This window comes from Pinus tabuliformis, chromosome 3_1 (genome assembly GCF_031772625.1).
Source record: "Pinus tabuliformis cultivar Carrire ecotype Pingquan chromosome 3_1, CPIR1, whole genome shotgun sequence".
NCBI lineage: Eukaryota > Viridiplantae > Streptophyta > Pinopsida > Pinales > Pinaceae > Pinus > Pinus tabuliformis.
Genome location: NC_142301.1, coordinates 52,128,754 through 52,138,036, shown reverse-complemented (window position 1 = coordinate 52,138,036; position 9,283 = coordinate 52,128,754).

Below are 9,283 nucleotides of genomic sequence, written 5' to 3'. Positions count from 1 at the left end.
GTTCGCGAGCTGCTCGAGCCTCTTATGTTAGTTGCAATAGTGTGGTCATGCTTTGAATAGAGTTCTGCCCATACTTTTTGTTCTCCTGTAAACAAATAACTATTTTGCATACAATGTTCTTGAATCCATAGTGTTAGTTTTGAATAGAAATAGATAAGATGCATGCAAAACTTTCAATTAGAAAAACTTTTGTCAAATCAACAAGTTATGGCAGAGTGCAGTAATCATATCGCATGCTATCCCATAATGCATACATTCCCCCTCCAATTGGAAAAGGAATTCCATGACCTTAAAGTATATGAAAGGTGTTGTGGCGATGACAAGGAAAGGGAATGAACAATACAACAGTAAATGAAGCAGAGTACAGATATCAATGATAGGACGACGAGAGTTATGGTTATAATGAGAACAAAGTGTGTAAGGATAGTTATGAATAAGAGATAGGACACTTTGGATTGATGATAAGTTATGAAGAAGAGACAAATGACATCAATATGCCAAAAAGATGCTTTACTGACGGTATTCTAGCTGAAAATGATGCGATTGATCATAAAACAATTTCTCATGCATAAAGGTTCAAAATAGGGAAAATTAAGGAAATAACTTCTCTGATATAAAAAAGAAAGAATAAGAAAAGGGTATTATAGTAGTAATTGACGATAAGATATAACTTCAATACCATAAGCAGAGCCTCTGCTGCTAGCAGGCGTCCATAGCCTCGACAGGGTTGCTTTTTAACCCATATGAGCCAGGATCCTCAATTTATAAATGGAGAGTTCTAGTGCTGTTCTACAGAAGAGATCAATGTGTTGGCGTGTTAACCAGATAACCACATTTCCATTCATTAGGATGTAGCAAAAGTGATCAGGCTGACTCGTGATGAGACCTCTTATTCCAAGGATAATTTAGCTATCCAATGGATCATAACCATGGTGTGGTGGCCATAATGGGAATGTCACTTTGTTATAGCCTTGTGAACATGGTAGGCTAGCTCATAATGAGACCCCCTATCCTCCATCTGCGAACAAAATTTTGTTGTTATTACACATTTTTGTGATAAAAAGAGGGAGGCTCAGTACTCCTTAAGAGCAGGGATGGTGGAAGAAGTTGAACATGTCAATAGAAAAAATATACCCATAATCTCATTTATTACAGACAGAGAAGATTATTAGTACAATAATCATATCCTCTACAAAGTATTTCGAACTCAAATAAGAATGTATCTGGATCTTCATTTGCTAAACCATGAAAATTTGGTAGAGAAGATGAGGGAATTATGTGCATTTGTGTCACTCCTAGATCTTTGATAGGAAATTCAAAAGTAGAAATGTGAACCATTTCTTACCATAATAGAAGATGTTCTTCATGTATTTATTTGAGGCTCCTTCTTCAAATTTTCTTGTCAATTGGTTAGTGAAATGGGTGGTGCTTACATCACCGCTTGAGTGAAATCATAAGATTTGTTTTATGAAAATTCCTATTTTTTTTTTAGTCATTCACACAAAAATTCAAACATTTACCTTAAGTTCGTTAACAATTCTGTTGGAAAGCGGGTGAGGGAGCAGGGCTTCTACATGCTCCGTACGCAGGTTCTTACCTTCCGTTTTTAATACCCAATTCTTTCCTAATAGGCACTCATCAGATGCGCACTACTCTTTTAAAAATGGCTACACTCTCCCTGGAAACGACACCAAAATGTCGAGCGATAAAAAGGTGTCTTTTTAACTCCTAATTATCTCCACATTAATTGTCAACCCAGGGACGACTTTTTATTTCAAGAGTGTACTCAGTCTAAGGCGGCTATTTAATCAAGAGTAATGTTATGAAAGATGTAGTACAACGCTCAAAATACAAAAGTAAATGAATGCTTGAAAAGAAATCTAACTACAACAACATAAACTCAAATGCTCTAAAATTCAACTATTCACTCAGCAAACATTAATCAAGGATACAGTAGCAATAACTCATTCCTCTAGAGATTGATACAATTGAAAAGGCACTCAAAAGAAAGATCATCAAACTGGGAACTAGACAGCATATGTCAATGTTCACTACAGTCTCAGACCTTCTGCACACCAAAGCAAAGATAATTCGAATAACAGGAAATGGAACAACAACTAGGAAATGTAACGACAACTAATTCTTATAAACAACACCACCTTAATCTGCAAAAGTAAGTGCAACAAGTGTATCCTACGGAAATCAAATAGAAATCTTCTATCTTGAAGGATGAATCGAATAGCACACGGAAATAGAACAACATTGATTAATGATGAAATACGGAACATCGCTTGAAAGCCAAATACAAATGCATAATAACTTAACACACGACACTCCTAAATGGTAATCTGATCTGGTAATCCAATTATCAGTCTTATAAATAATACGATTGTCTTTTTAGAATGGAACAGCAATGTTTATAAGTTCAACAATCGTAAGGAAATATAATTTCCAAGATGAATTCAGTAATACCAATGGTCAAATGTTACAACACAAATATTCTATAATTGATCAGCAACGGTATCCTGTAAAAACCATTTATATCGGCACTTAAAGAAACAGCAATGCGTTGCAAAATGGATATGATATTTCTGTCTCAGAAAATGAGATTACGTGACAGAGCTGTGATGTAAAATAATAGAACATACAATATTACCAAATAAAATTTATAAGCAAAACCACGCATAAATAAAAAATATAATATACAGCAGCAGCAGCGTACTCCACTAGAGGTTGGGCCCTTAGCCGCTAGTGGATGCTGCTGGGTTACTTCAGATGAACAGAATGAACAACAACTCCCAATTCATGTATTAATCATCAAATTGTCAAATCATTACAACAGCAAAAGCTTGAGAATTACAATATGTAGCAATCCCTTCTTCTTCCTATCCTATCATGAATCATGAATCCTTAATTCTCCATCATTACTCCATCATTTTTCCATCATTTTTCCATCCCCAAATCATCCCCATCTCTGATCTCTATTTTCATTTAAATAGAAAGAGACCATAGAGAAGTTACAATAAAGATAAGTACAACATGATTTCTATTACAAAATTGGTTTGCTTCTAACCAATTGATCAACAAGAATAAGGCGAATTTGGCTTTGCAGCTGAGATTTGGAGGACGGCCGCAACAACAAATTTGAGAAAATCGTGCTCAAAGAACCCTACGTTTCTCTCAATACAAGTCGAATTTGGGCAAACCGTTCTTCACTAAAGTTGACTGGGTCCGTTCTAGACAAAACCCATGTTCCGGATTTTCCAGATTATGCTTCATTGCCCACAATCACAACCGCAAAACTGTCACTTTTTATTCCATCGAATTTCTGAGTTGGCACTTTTAATGATCAAATCTTCAATCTGGAAATTATCTTGGAGGCTAAAAATGGTGAATAATGTTACAACCAATTTATTAAGACTATCATTGATAAAATCATGCATAATAATCAATTTATTAGAAATAAAGGAGAAGAAATATTATTTTTACATAAGAGCATAAATCATCGTAAAATAGAATTTTATGATAAATTATGAAAAATGATGTGATGAAGAATGGTAGAAATGGGTGAATAAGCATTCACAAGTGATAATAATAATGGCATATTAACGGCCCAACACTGTGTTTTGTGAAGTTTTAAAAGAAGTTAGAGATCAGTTAGTGGATATTGAAATTGATGAAGTATTTTTCATTACCATGCTTCAATGTTTGAGATCTCCGAAGTTTCCCCCCAAAGCTAAAACTGATTTCTTTTAGTTATTTGTTGAAAAAAATGAGAAGTAGATTCAATATTTAAATGATCAGATCCAATCATATGAATTCTGAGATCCCAAAAAGTTCTTGGAAACTCTCCCTCCTTCAAAACAAGAAACAATAGCACTGCCCGTGGATGTTTGCATTGACAATTTGCAGTTGGAGGTCTGTGTTGAGGTGTTAGGGAAGCAAACAATGTTTGGTTTCTTTGATCCTATTGTTACATATATGGAGTATTTTTTCAATTTGAATGATAAGTCAGATTGTCTTTCACACAACCAAATTTAGTTTGTGCATGGATGGTTGTCGGCATTTACATTGGTGTCCTAGTTGAAGCACTTTGAAGTAGCATCTTTGTCAAAATTACTTGAATGGTTGATATGGCATTACAACATCACTTGATCCATTGATTTTTCAGCAAAGAAGGGTAGGTTTGTGTAAATAAATAAGCTGCCAAAGGCAGCGTTTCAGTTTGGATTGGTATGAGTTGTTTTGAGTTTGCAGTTGTTTGACTGTATTGACCAATGGATGAGGCACTTGGTCTACGGTGTTCTTGACACCTCCAAGGAGCTACCATCCCCAATAAGGCCGATGCTAGTTCCAGTCTTCGTAGCCTGTCACCAGGGATCAAAATGGGCTCTTACTATGTCTGGTTTTCAGATATGTTTTGCACATGATCTTCAATGCAAATCATATCCTAAGTATTTCCATAAGAAGAAGCTTGTAAAAATATTTCCAATGGCATAGAACACTTTCGTAACTGGTTTGTGGATTAGAAGTATGATTGAAATGAATGAGTGATTCTTGGTTATGCATGTTTTGAGGTCAATTGCTGCACACAATGACAAGTTTAGTACAAGATCAGTTTCTGAAATAATGGTAAGGAATTTTTCAGAAGTGAAAGAGGTTTTTGTCTGTAACATATGAAATAGAAAAAACCTCCTTCCGTTTATGCACAAGTGCTACTATGTGGGAGATATGCAGTGATATTTGGAGCCTACATTAAAACAAAGCAAAATTTTCATATTTTTTACTTTTGTAGTCATTTTAGTGCGGTGCCATTTTAAAACATATGGAAAGTAATTTTGAGAAACCCAAAGAGGTATTTGTTAACCATGATCCATATAAAAAAACATCTTTTAGTTTATTCACAGGTGTCGTGAATTTGGATATGTGACTAGATATTTACAACTCATTTTCACATATTTAAATTTGATTTTCTGTATTAGAGATGATTTTGTGGCACCGATTCCAAGAAACTGGAAATGAATTTCCAAAATTGGAGAGAGGTTTTTCTCCAACATGACCTTATCTACAAAAACCTCTTTCCATTTTGTAACAGGTAATATGGTTTAGGAGATACAAGTTCATCTTCAACACTTATTTTCAGAAATTCGGTCCAAGTTTAATGTAACTGATTCTATTTTGAAGAAGATGGTTGAGCTCAATTCCCTTAATACAGGGATGAGATAAATGTATAAATTTAATGAATTTCATATTGTAGAGGTTTGATTTTTGCAGTAGAAAGGCTGTCTTGGCTTTGTGTAAAATTTTTCCTGAATATTAGTTTAATAAAGCAGTTTTTTGCCCTTTAGCTCTAGGATTCATCACGATGCTGATGTTTAGTATGTTTTTCTTGTAATTCATTTACATATTATGTTTTTTCTTCCTTGTTACAGCATTATCTAAAGGATATGTTAGGAATTCATCCATAATGATTCTCCTTTCGTGATGATTTTGTTGTTAGTTGTAATGGTTGTCTTAGCAGAATTCATCCTTGGCTAGATGCTCTATTGAGCAACCTCGTGATTCTCTTTTATCTAAAGTTGCTGTTGTATATTCATCCTTTGTTTGATGTCTGTAGGGCAGCAGGTTTTCTCCCTTCTTCTTCTCACATTCACCATCTTTACCTGGTTTAACATGGCACTTAATTTTCCCCAGGTTTGCTGGCAGAAACTGACATCGATTCCATAATCCACATCATCCTTTCTCTTACTGTGTCAACCCAAACAAAACCAAAAAACCTAGTGCTACTATAACTAGCCTAAAATCCATATTCTAATTGATATTGACAAGGAGAGAGCCCTCTCCCGACCTGGTAGGGCTAGCTACCAGGTTAAGTGTGGTATGATGTTACCCTAGACCTGCCTTCCTTCAACCTGAGGTAGATCAAGGCACTAATAGCTTGAAAGGATCAAATGATACTCAAGAGGAGGCATTCCTTATGAAGACAAAATTGGCATATGATCGATGGAAAATGATGCTTCTTAGATAAGATAAAGAGAGAATTAAGAGAGAGAAGATAGCTTCATACAATTCCCATTGAACATAAGTCTTTTCAAGGCTTATGTTATTTTGTTTATGACACTGCTTTTTTTTAGATTTGTCTTTTTTTATTCCTCCTGCATAGATATTTGAACACTTCTTTTACTAACTTCTTTGATAATGAAAGCTAATCCTTCTCAAAGATCATCATGATGTGGATCATTTCATGTAGAATTAGCACTCAAAGGGAGCCAAAAGCCTCTTACAATCCATATTAAAGTTAAGTACTTTCTAAACTTATTTCATCGCTTTGTGTCACTATTCTTGTTAATTTATTCTTTTTGGTTATTGATGATTCTCCCTACTTGAGTATTTTATTTGTTTCACTAAATTATTGTATGAGGATGTGATCCATATTGAGGATCATCAAGTTGAAGAATAGTGCGGGAATGGTTAACTCCAAGAAGTACTTGGTGGAGGAAAGTGAAGGTGCCACTATTAAGAAGAAATATAGTCTTGCCTCATCACCAGGTACACTTTCATTAGAATTATTTACTTCGCTATTATAACTCTTTCTTTCATTCCAATGTCTGTAGGTACATCTAATGGCTGTGAGAATCAAGCCCTACATATCAAATATTGAGGATAATTAAATGGCCAAGAGCTCAATACCTTAAAGGAAGGATCGTAGTCTCATTGGTTGATTGAAGAAACCTCCTATTCAGAGGGATAAAACCATGATATAACAATGAGATATTTTGAGAGAAGGAGATGTTGAGATTTGTATGTCCCTCATTCAAAGACCATTCTTAATGACAAAGATGTTGCAGTGTATGATGCTTCTATGATACTAAGCCAAGATAAGGAATATGTTATCGATAGCAGAAGGTTATGATGAACTCTTGGCTGCCATTTCCTAATGCATTATTTGGCTTCTTCTATGATGTACTTAAGGAAGAATCATATTTGGAGGACTTTACAGAACATGAATAGAATACCAATTATTGTGGAATGAAGAAGGATCCATATGAATTCCAGCAAGTACCCTCAGCTTGGCATGTATGAAGTAATGGACATTTGATGCAACCTATGATCTCTCTTCATAACTAAAGGTATGTCTTTGATAATTGGTTTTATAAGCTGACAATTAATTTCTAACAAGATCAAGATCCAGTGACAGAGGGAGTTAACCCTTTCACCTAAGATGATTCCAATTCTTGAGATCAAAAGTGTAACAAAAGGAAGATGAAGGAGATATTTTCAAGGGAAGCTTGTTGGAAGAGTCTTGGCATAATGGCTTACACTGAGAGAGCCTCCTCTTCAAATAAAATTTTGATGGATTCCCATGATGAGTTGATAATTAGATGAATTATTGAATTACATTATGTCGTTTGAGTTGTATAGATCTTGAATATGTATACTAGTATGTTGCAAATATGGTAATTTATGATTTGAGACCCACTACTGGATACTTGAGATTATATGGATGCGTTGATGATATTGAGCACATTTGAGTGTTGTCTTAGGTCTGACATGATTTCCTGGATGAGACAAGTACTAAAATTTGTTGCCTTGAATGGAAGTATGAATTGGTGATTGGTTGTAAGTTAGTATGATTGAGAAATCCTTTTGAGAGATGTTTGAGCCTATGCTAGGAACAACTATGATATATGACATATTTTGGGATCCAACATGTAGATAATCTTGTGTTCCATGAAATAGATCAGATATCACTATATCTAGGATATGGTGTAGAGAGGGGCTATGATATTCCATCACAATTTTATTGATGAACATGCAAACAATTGGATTCTTGAGTTGCAACATGTAATCTTATGGTTGACCCTATATTCTTGAGGTGTCATGCACTATGGTCAAGACTAACAACTATAAGCCTAGTGAAGGCACTAATGAGAGGAAGGGGTTCCGGGTTGATAAAAAATATTGATTTATGCTCTACCCCCTTGTCAGAGCTCCAAGGGTGAGGAATTGACCTGGAGATCTAATGGGGTTGAGGGAACTCTGGAAAATAGGAGAATTGTGATCCTTACCTCATGGTAAGTAGTATATTTCCTATTGTATAACAATAAGAGAGCTAATATCCTCACCTCATGGTAAGTAGTATCCTACCTATTGTCACTATAGAGTGTGTGAGATCTTTGTCATTGATGGAAAGTTGCATATCTCCCCCTTCTAGTTCAACAAAGTATCCCCCAAATGCATCATAGCTACAAGCCAGGCTTATTGGGATTGGGCCTTCCCATTTGACTAATGGGTTGAGTTTACTTGAAATGGTTGTGATCCTTGTTTCTCATGGAAAGTGGTATCTCACTCAAGTGAGAGGATGTGGGTGTTATACCAGTTGAATTTCTAAAGTAAAAGTTGGGTAGATCAATAGACATTGGGATGGATATGATCCTTGCATTTTATGGCAAGTTGTATCTCGCTTGTTGATGGTCAATAAGATGGTTGTGATCCTTGCTTGGTAAGTTGTATCTCACCCATTGTCACTGCATGATAGGATGGATGTGATCCTTACTTTTCATAGAATCTTGTATCTCACCTCTTGATTAGACAACATGATGGTTGTGATCCTTTTTCGATAAGTTGTATCTCGCCTATTGTCATTGAATATAGGGTGGTAGCTTGAGCTCCCCTATGATGATTCTTCGTATCTAGATAAATACATCATTGTTCACCTGATGATCAAAGGAGAAAAACAAGAGGAAATATGATGAGATGGATGTCTTGGTTATATAGCTGGGATAAAGGTGATGGAACCTAACCTGGTGACTAGTAGGGTTTTGAGGATTGATCTCCTATACATTTGATTGTGCATTATTATTCTTCTATGAGTCAAAATGAGATGCTAATATGATGCAGCTGCCTTCTTTATTATATAGAGACATGTCATTCAAGATGAGAATTATGATGTGAATGGAGATTCCTCCCTATATGAGAGGGAGTGTTGAGAAATTGGGCATCTTTGGGATGAATTTCCCCAAAGGGAAACCCTCCTTCCCTAAATGAAACCTTTCAAACCCAAAGAGAATTTGATTAAAATAAATAAGTATTATTATTAATATACAAAATTGGGAAAAAAATGATATATTTAAAAGGGAAATTTATTTTTTTGTATTTTCCCTCTATGTCAAAAGGCCGACCTCACTAAGAACAAGGATTCCTTTGATATCAAATATCTCCCCAGTGAATTGTATATAAAGAGATAATTTATAGACGATTGCATGACATGAGCTTGCATTCA